Source organism: Phallusia mammillata, chromosome 3 (assembly GCF_965637545.1).
Source record: "Phallusia mammillata chromosome 3, kaPhaMamm4.hap1.1, whole genome shotgun sequence".
Taxonomy (NCBI): domain Eukaryota; kingdom Metazoa; phylum Chordata; class Ascidiacea; order Phlebobranchia; family Ascidiidae; genus Phallusia; species Phallusia mammillata.
Genome location: NC_137254.1, coordinates 26635632 through 26644696, shown reverse-complemented (window position 1 = coordinate 26644696; position 9065 = coordinate 26635632).

The window sequence follows — 9065 nt, the reverse complement described above, 5'->3', positions numbered from 1 at the left end:
GTTCAGGTTTTTAAGATGTATATTTTCGGGTTCGGGTTTTGTTCCTGTTTGGGCAAATTATCCGGTCCGAACCGGTTTGCGGTTTTAAAACCGGTTTAAATTTTTATTCGTATTAATTTAATTCTATTTCTACCCAACATCTAACGGGCCTTATCAAACTCCAAAAGAATTTTGCCCGTGCACTGTTATTTTTGACACGCCCTATAAATGTTAGGCCTATCTTGTGTATTCACAAAATATAAAACAGACTGCATTTTTTACTGGTTCGGTTCCAGTTCGGGTCCAACGACAATCAAAATATGGGGGTAGCCTAAACTCCGGTTCGGGTTTTCAAAAAATCGTAATTAGCGGTCCGGGTTCGGTTCGGGTTTAATGAAATTAACCGCTCAAACCGGTTTGCGGGTTCGGGTTCAGTTCCGGTTCGACTCCCTGATCAAAACACTGCATCATGCAATGTTAATATATTGCGACACATAATAATAGCCTAATTGGTTACGTTTAAATCTTACATGATTTTTGCCAAACTTCAGATTGGTCTTACCTGCATGTCCATCAGTCCTCCTGTTTGCATTGTGACACAAACGGCTGCTGATTCACATAGAACTCAAATCTTAAAGTTTTCTAGACATAAACCAAGAGTCCAGGATGAACTTATAATTACCAGGGTGCCTTATTATGCGTAACATATGACTTACAAACTGCCGACATACTTAGGCCCACGTTATATTGGTGTCGCAGCCCCTTTTTTAGTCTTTTCTTTTTTCCTCCAAATAATTAAAATATATTTGGCGTCCCCAGTTTGTCTGTGTTAGGCAGGCTACAATATAGCGGTAACTGTTTTATTATTTTGTATACCTACACCTAATTGGTACATAGAAGGCCTAGCCCACACCAAAACGCATTTTAACACAGCAACAGCTGTTTTTTTTAGTTTACTAGAAAAATTTATTCGTGTAAAAAATCAATAGAAATGGCTTCAGATATGGTATATATGGCTAAAGTATTGTTTTTGTGGCCATTGGATTAAAAATAGATGAATTTTAAAATATTTGTACAAAATGGCGGAAGCGGAACTCCTCGAACAAAGAGAACCAGTAAGTAACTACGTAAAAGCCCTTGATTGGTTGCATTTGTTTTTGACCTTTTGTTTTGAATCTTTGCGAAGGCCTGATTGGCCCAAACCATAAGAACGTCAGTTTGGGCGGAATTTTTAGTCACGTGATCATCTCAGGACTTCCTGTTCGAACTTTGAAGTAATGAAGCTCAAAGAAGCAGCAAAATGGCGGCGCTCTTTCCTGATCTTGAATATTTTCGATGATCAAAACTTTATCTGCACTGATTTGAGGTAAGTTTTACTTTTAAAATGAAGTTTGTTATTTTTTGAATGAACTGTTGTGTTATTTAACTGTTTGCCGATTGTCTAAGTATTGTTTTCGCTTTGTCCATTGTCGCTGAAAATCTGCCAGTTCGAACTGACATAATTGTAACGTAACAATCGTTTATTAAGAGAAAAAGTTTTGTGAGCCATCAAATACCCTTGCAATACGTGTGTTGTTTATCTTTCACTGGAAGGAACATAAGTTTGGAAAAAAGAGGAAAAAAGACTTTTTATGCAACAAACACAGTTAGGTAAATCAGTTGGTTTTATTATTATGCACAAGCGAACTTGGACGGTTTAATTTGTACAATACACGTTTGCAACCAATTCAGTTGTAATGTTGATTAAACAAGCTTAATTTTGTACCGTTGTAGTGGGATTAATGCGAATTTATTCGCACAGTGTCAAAACAGTTCACTAATGTACTGCAAGTAGGCTATACTTGCCAGAGCAGTATTATTGAGTCAAGACTTTGTGGACTGCAGTTTTTAGCTATTTTAATGCGGGCTTTGTGCCTGCAGTTTTAAATTGTGTGCTCTTAATTGCTTCATATGAGAGTGTGCGTAAATGACCATCATCATTTCGCCGAAATGAAAAGTGCAAGAATTGTTAATAAGCGTTACGCACCACTGCGTGTAGTTTCCAAAATTTTTTTTATTTTCATTTTTTTTAAAACCATAAAACGTGGTCAATGTAGGTACAAATCGACATTTTGAGGTCTGGGAGAAAAACGATCAGCTTGTAAAATCACATTTCAGGTTTCAAACAGCATTTGGCAACGAAATGACTTTTACCGATATGCTCGCAAATGTCGCTCACACCTAAACGCATGTACAGTATAGGGTCCAATGTTCAGAACAAAAAAAAATACATTCCGCGCCTAATATTTTTCTATAAATTGGCACAGATGTGTGTTAGAGCAAGTAGTTTCGACTCGTAAAGCCCAATTTGTGGTCTCTTTTCGTATTTGACAACGAAACGACTTTTACCGATGAATGGTCGCAAAAGTCGCTCACACCTAAACGCATATACAGTATAGTGCATAATGTTCAGAACAAAATAAGAATACATTCCGCGCCTAATATTTTTCTATAAATTGGCACAGATGTGTGTTAGAGCAAGTAGTTTCGACTCGTAAAGCCCAATTTGTGGTCTCTTTTCGTATTTGCCAACGAAATGACTTTTACCGATGTATGGTCGCACTCGAAAATGTCGCTCACACCTAAACGCATATACAGTATAGTGCATAATGTTCAGAACAAAATAAAAATACATTCCGCGCCTAATATTTTTCTATAAATTGGCACAGATGTGCGTTAGAGCAAGTAGTTTCGACTCGTAAAGCCCAATTTGTGGTCTCTTTTCGTGTTTGCCAACGAAATGACTTTTACCGATGTATGGTCGCACTCGAAAATGTTGCTCACACTTAAACGCATGTACAGTATAGTGCATAATGTTCAGAACAAAATAAGAATACATTCCGCGCCTAATATTTTTCTATAAATTGGCACAGATGTGTGTTAGAGCAAGTAGTTTCGACTCGTAAAGCCCAATTTGTGGTCTCTTTTCGTATTTGCCAACGAAACGACTTTTACCGATGAATGGTCGCAAAAGTCGCTCACACCTAAACGCATATACAGTATAGTGCATAATGTTCAGAACAAAATAAGAATACATTCCGCGCCTAATATTTTTCTATAAATTGGCACAGATGTGTGTTAGAGCAAGTAGTTTCGACTCGTAAAGCCCAATTTGTGGTCTCTTTTCGTATTTGCCAACGAAATGACTTTTACCGATGTATGGTCGCACTCGAAAATGTCGCTCACACCTAAACGCATATACAGTATAGTGCATAATGTTCAGAACAAAATAAAAATACATTCCGCGCCTAATATTTTTCTATAAATTGGCACAGATGTGCGTTAGAGCAAGTAGTTTCGACTCGTAAAGCCCAATTTGTGGTCTCTTTTCGTGTTTGCCAACGAAATGACTTTTACCGATGTATGGTCGCACTCGAAAATGTTGCTCACACTTAAACGCATATACAGTATAGTGCATAATGTTCAGAACAAAATAAGAATACATTCCGCGCCTAATATTTTTCTATAAATTGGCACAGATGTGTGTTAGAGCAAGTAGTTTCGACTCGTAAAGCCCAATTTGTGGTCTCTTTTCGTATTTGCCAACGAAATTACTTTTACCGATGTATGGTCGCAAAAGTCGCTCACACCTAAACGCATATACAGTATAGTGCATAATGTTCAGAACAAAATAAAAATACATTCCGCGCCTAATATTTTTCTATAAATTGGCACAGATGTGTGTTAGACAAGTAGTTTCGACTCGTAAAGCCCAATTTGTGGTCTCTTTTCGTATTTGCCAACGAAATGACTTTTACCGATCTATGGTCGCACTCGCAAATGTCGCTCACACCTAAACGCATGTACAGTATAGTGCATAATGTTCAGAACAAAAAAAAATACATTCCGCGCCTAATATTTTTCTATAAATTGGCACAGATGTGTGTTAGAGCAAGTGGTTTCGACTCGTAAAGCCCAATTTGTGGTCTCTTTTCGTATTTGACAACGAAAAGACCTTTACCGATGTATGGTCGCACTCGAAAATGTCGCTCACACCTAAACACATGTACAGTATAGTGCATAATGTTCAGAACAAAATAAAACTACATTCCGCGCCTAATATTTTTCTATAAATTGGCACAGATGTGTGTTAGAGCAAGTAGTTTCAACTCGTAAAGCCCAAATGTTGTAAAATTCTGAGCGACGACCCTGCTCGCTAGAATTGTACCAGACAAGATTGCCTTCAGAGTCCTTTATCTGCTACATTTAATTAGCCGGTATTGGTTGCAAGCCACTACACCACGTCAAGGTTCCGGCAATTGTAGTGGTTTTATTTTACAGATAAAATCCTCATTTTGGCCAAAACAAAACGAGGCAAAAAAACTGTTATTACGAACAGAATAAACCCAATAATTACAATAATTAAACATTACTCGTTTGTTAGTGATGCAAATGACTTTTGTACAATCAGTTTTAACCTTTTCTGGACTTAGGTGGGGTATATTAAATTTGATCTTGATCGCATCCAATTTTACTGCTTGCATCGTGGTGTGTTAAACTGTCAGTTTTCATCACAAAATATGTGATTGCTTCCATGTTTAAAACATGGGTGAAGAAAAAAGGTATATCTAAGGTATTAGTGTACAATAATAACTTGTCAAGTACGGAGTGCTTAACAACAAACTGAGGTCTTATGCGTCTTCCCTGGAACGTTTGCCGAATGACTTGATCTCCAATCAGTTGTTGTCGCAGACGAAGGTCGCAAAAGTAATAGTCAATAAATCGCAATAGATCTGTCATGCAATTTGGAGTCAAACTGGTTTTATCTATTGTAAATTGTGCATTGTAACCTCTCAAACGCTGTCTGTATCCCTTACTAAATAAACACAAACGATAACAATCAGGTCTGCTTCAGGCCTGTTCGGGTGTTGTGGAAATTAGATCTGATATATTGTTGGTAATATATTCATAAACTACTTTTTGTTGCCCAGAAAAACTGTGAAGACCAGAAATTTGAACACCATTTAGCTCCAAATCAGTGTCTTTGTAAATAATTCGTTCCGAAGATTTAATGGCATTTTGGTCAATTCGGCGGCGCTTTCTGCGAACTACCTTCACTGGTTGGTGTTTAGCAACAGGGGTGGTAATAATATCGGTTTTAGTTTTTTTGTAGTAAAAAATACAACTTCCAGTTAAAACGCTATTCTGTATATCTGCCCACGTCCTTTGTCTCACTGTATCGTCATCAAACTCCATTGCACCGCATTCATTAAATTTGTAGGCAACGTAGTGACCAGAATCAACATCCAAACCAACATGAACCACAACTGACGCTAAAGTATACGTGACTTTTTTAGTATCAGAGCAAAATGACAACAATCGATCGAGTATTACACGCTTGCAACTCTTCGAACCATCTAAGTTTCTGTGCAACACAATACATAAAATGTCGGAAGCGGATGCAATATGTGAGACCACAAATTGGGCTTTACGAGTCGAAACTACTTGCTCTAACACACATCTGTGCCAATTTATAGAAAAATATTAGGCGCGGAATGTATTTTTATTTTGTTCTGAACATTATGCACTATACTGTATATGCGTTTAGGTGTGAGCGACATTTGCGAGTGTGACCATAGATCGGTAAAAGTCATTTCGTTGGCAAATACGAAAAGAGACCATAAATTGGGCTTTACGAGTCGAAACTACTTGCTCTAACACACATCTGTGCCAATTTATAGAAAAATATTAGGCGCGGAATGTATTTTTATTTTGTTCTGAACATTATGCACTATATACTGTACATGCGTTTAAGTGTGAGCGACATTTTCGAGTGCGACCATACATCGGTAAAAGTCATTTCGTTGGCAAATACGAAAAGAGACCACAAATTGGGCTTTACGAGTCGAAACTACTTGCTCTAACACACATCTGTGCCAATTTATAGAAAAATATTAGGCGCGGAATGTATTTTTATTTTGTTCTGAACATTATGCACTATACTGTATATGCGTTTAGGTGTGAGCGACATTTGCGAGTGTGACCATAGATCGGTAAAAGTCATTTCGTTGGCAAATACGAAAAGAGACCATAAATTGGGCTTTACGAGTCGAAACTACTTGCTCTAACACACATCTGTGCCAATTTATAGAAAAATATTAGGCGCGGAATGTATTTTTATTTTGTTCTGAACATTATGCACTATATACTGTACATGCGTTTAAGTGTGAGCGACATTTTCGAGTGCGACCATACATCGGTAAAAGTCATTTCGTTGGCAAATACGAAAAGAGACCACAAATTGGGCTTTACGAGTCGAAACTACTTGCTCTAACACACATCTGTGCCAATTTATAGAAAAATATTAGGCGCGGAATGTATTTTTATTTTGTTCTGAACATTATGCACTATACTGTATATGCGTTTAGGTGTGAGCGACATTTTCGAGTGTGACCATACATCGGTAAAAGTCATTTCGTTGTCAAATACGAAAAGAGACCACAAATTGGGCTTTACGAGTCGAAACTACTTGCTCTAACGCACATTTGTGCCAATTTATAGAAAAATATTAGGCGCGGAATGTATTTTTATTTTGTTCTGAACATTGGACCCTATACTGTACATGCGTTTAGGTGTGAGCGACATTTTCGAGTGCGACCATACATCGGTAAAAGTCATTTCGTTGGCAAATACGAAAAGAGACCATAAATTGGGCTTTACGAGTCGAAACTACTTGCTCTAACACACATCTGTGCCAATTTATAGAAAAATATTAGGCGCGGAATGTATTTTTATTTTGTTCTAAACATTGGACACTATGCATTTAATCCAGTGTCACTCATGCGTGACGAGAACACTGAGTCGGCCTTCCTGGTTATAGTGTTCGTTGAATATACCCTATCTACACGTTTGTGTATGGGACGTTTTCTCCCATACCTCACAATGTCGTTATTAGTACTTACCTGGACCACGTTTGCGTTTTGTTCAAAAAAAATTAAAAATGTTTTTGGAAACTACACGCAGTGATGCGTAACGCTCATTAACAATTTTTGTACTTCGCATTTCGGCGAAATGATAATGGTCGTAAATGATATCAGTTCTTGTTTTGAACATTAAGACTATGTTTGACAAAACCTCAGCACCTTACAACATGGAACAGGTTTGGGACCCGAAATTAGGGAACGATTAAATTGGCAGCATAAGTTAAAATATACTTGTAATTTTACACGTTTGTGCACAAGGCAATAGGTAAAATCGCTTACTGTTTCATATTGTTTAGGGCGTGTTAAAGGTACAAATTATTATTTTTGTTTACCCCTGTCATTATAGTAGTACATGACTGGATTGACAAATTCAGCCGCCTTGATTGTGTCAAAACTTTGTAAATATAGACGGTTGCAAGTTATTGTACTATATTATAGCGCCAGGGTCCAGTTTATCACGGAGCAGTCCGAAGCTATAAATCACCAAGGGCTATGCAAACTGTATGAGCGGCGCATTTTGCCTGTGGAATTGAAATCTCGGGCGCTTTTACTTGGGGTTTCGCGGTCACACCTGTTTTCAAAAGAGTGTAGGCCTATTTGCAGGTCGAAATTTTCTTTTAATGTTTAATGTGGCAAAAGCGCATAGGTAGGTGTTCCGTACAAGAGTGAGGTTATGATTTTTTGTTTAGTTTTAGATAACAGACAAAAGTTCGGCCGGGACAATGTAGGCCTAATAAGTCATTTTATAAAGTCTGTTTTTGTCTCTTGATTTGAGTTTTTCATAGAACAAGGAAGTCAACGCATGTTAACTGTTTCATGCATTGTCCATCTGCATTTGGCCACTTTATCATTATTTGCCTTGCATCATCTGACAATAGTTTTGTTTTATGCCTGGTATGTTTATGATTGTCATGTGTATACCAAAGTAGGCTACATATAAAACGGTGTTTACCAGTCCTATGGTGCTGTTTTATTAAGATGGTTTTACAAGCGTTTGTCTAGCACAGCGTTGCCTTAGGAATCAAGTCAGTGCCGATTTTTTTATGCATGTTATGTCAGTACGTGTGCAACTTTATACCGTAGATCAGTAGCAGAGTTTATCGGCATCGCGCTTTTAACGTTTGTGCAAGTGTGTTTTTGCCTGACATCTGTAATAACTTACCCCAGTGGTAAGTTATTATAGATGCTAGGCCGCGGATACAAACTTTTGCAGCTACGCAATGTGTGAACTAGCACATGTATAGTGGTATTGGGATTGATTTGTTTTATTGGATTGACTTGATACAAATTTAATCGCATATTATATCAAACGATTGAACAAATGTATGTTTGTAAGTAGTCACAAAGTAGAGCAATATTGTGGAGTTGGATTTTAGTTGATCACACAGCAGGTTTGAAGCCTGCGTGATGTGCTCACTGCACAATTAAGCGACGCTTTTTGCCTCAACGATTTTAATTGTGTTTTGGTGTTGTATTTACCCGTCATTTGGAAACCAGTAGTCGAAAAGGATACAGATTTTTTACTGGCAGATGTACTCGTCAAGCTGTCAAGGCTGGGTTTTTGTGGAAAAGCAGTTCTTTAAACCTGGACACCATTGTATTGATGTGACGTCATAAACACTTTAGAATGATTTGGCAAACTTTTTTGTTTCAGATAAAGTTAAAGCACAATGTTTACTCTTTCGCATGAGGAAGGAAAACTAAAAAAATCGGGTTTGTTTACATGTTACAGCCATATACATTTAGAACTGTGTTTCTTAACCTTTTTAGCGCTCGTACCCTTTGAGCTTTCATGAAATTTTCTCGTACCCCCTGTCTACAATGATCGACGGAAGTAAATAAAATTGTACCAATAGGAGTTAAAATCATGCATTTGTAACTTACCGGACGCCCATGAATGCCGGGCATAGTAAAATTTAGATCTTCATTTCAGCTTTTAGGGAGCAGGTTGACGTGCCCCTGCTTTAAACAATCAAAATGCCATTCCAGTTGAAGCACAGCTCTGACAAAATGTTTCAGCCCATTGCAGCTAATACGCCTCTGTTTATTTGAAACGGACTTAAAACAACTACTTACTGTCTCATCCCTAGACAATCGCTATTGTGACTTTTATTGTTAAGCATT